We start from the raw sequence: 1,596 nt of genomic DNA, 5'->3' as shown, positions 1-1,596 counted from the left end.
GAACCAAAACGTAGTCATCATGGCTAGGAATTAAGTCGAAATGTTTATTGGAAAACTATAATTAAAGCTATTAAGCATTAGTTTACTAGCTAGCTAGGCTCAGTACATGTAATGATGTACATGACTAGTTAACTAGCTTGCTAGGCTAGTTTACTATAGTAGATCAGACATGTTAGTTAGAATATAGCTAATAACTAATTTAATGTATCCACGTGATGCATATCGGCGTTCAGACCTCGCTTGCATATCAAGCAGATTAAACTACATAAAAATGTCGGATATTTATACATATATGAAATATTTCTCTCGAATAGGTTTATAAACCAATACGTCATTAGAAGGTGGTGTGTATACCAGGATGGCCGAGTGGTTAAGGCGTTGGACTTAAGATCCAATGGACATATGTCCGCGTGGGTTCGAACCCCACTCCTGGTAGAATGTTTTGCTTAGGAAAGCGCTGCCACCTTTCGTAAATACAGGTAGTATAAGTTGTAGCTATGCTGTTATAGGCAGATACCCCTCGACACAGCAGTAATGTATTACGCTACCCTGTAACAACACGACAAAGGTTTTATTGGAATAAGCGTTACAATGAGAATGTTAGTTAGAGCTTAATATGGAAACATTATCAAATATCAGATACCAAAGTTTGTAATACTATTAACTATAATATCTTAAATACTGTAATATGCAGTCGTATTTCGTAAAGACTAGTTAAACATGTTGTTGTACTTATAAGTGTTTTCTTTTAACAAAAACAATATTTTAAATACACTGACTCAAATACACTTCCATGCTTTATAACCCATGTATCTGGAAACCGTATTAGGAATAAAATATTTAATGCTTTGTGCCATATACTAAGATATTTGAATCCAAGTCTAATCTAATAGTTGGGCTATATAGCCTACTTTATTGTTAAACGTTTGTGTCATAAACAATGTATCTGTCCATTTGTGGATTTGATATTATAAAGCCCATACGGCTACCTCCTACTGGTCATAAAAATGCAGTACCTTCATTCACTGGGATGTAATGATTTTGTAATATCAATGGATTATGACTGTCAGGCTTCTTAAGAAAAAGCCAAATATTCTTATTGTTGACTCGCCAGTTTTACTAATGAGCTTCAAGACAGATCTCAGTTCAGGATCGTTCATTTCTTTATCACTGATTACATGGGAGGACAATGTCCTCATTTTGAACAGCAGGGGTCGCTATAGTGTAACCCTAAAATTTGAGTGTAACCCTAAAATACATTCCAATTGAATTCCTTTCTCTTCAGGCACTCAACATAATCTACATTGCTTAAATTTGATCTGTGTAATATGTCTTGGTTGGGGTGACCCCTGTAACATCCCTCTAGTTGTTGCTCTAAATAAGTACCTACCTGAATAATTAATGATGAAAGAAACGAATATGTTATGTATCTTTTTACACTTTCTTTTATAACAACACTGTAATATCATAACTGTAAACCACAATTTAACCCTTCATAAAGCTGCATTTGGCTTACGGTTCTGTTCCCCACTGATAAACTGCTTTCTTTCCAACTGATTAGGTCTTACATTCAAATTAGGTCTTACATTCCATCTC

General features: G+C 34.7%; 1 non-coding gene across 1 annotated transcript; it reads left to right on the top strand.

Annotated features, from left to right (window-relative positions):
• The first annotated feature begins 352 nt into the window (after positions 1-352).
• Positions 353-435, top strand: trnal-uaa. Its single transcript has one exon. It is a non-coding gene; the product is annotated as a tRNA-Leu (tRNA).
• Positions 436-1,596: the final 1,161 nt, after the last annotated feature.

This window comes from Esox lucius, chromosome 18 (assembly GCF_011004845.1).
Source record: "Esox lucius isolate fEsoLuc1 chromosome 18, fEsoLuc1.pri, whole genome shotgun sequence".
NCBI classification, from domain to species: Eukaryota; Metazoa; Chordata; class Actinopteri; order Esociformes; family Esocidae; genus Esox; species Esox lucius.
This window is presented reverse-complemented; position numbering and strand designations above follow the sequence as displayed.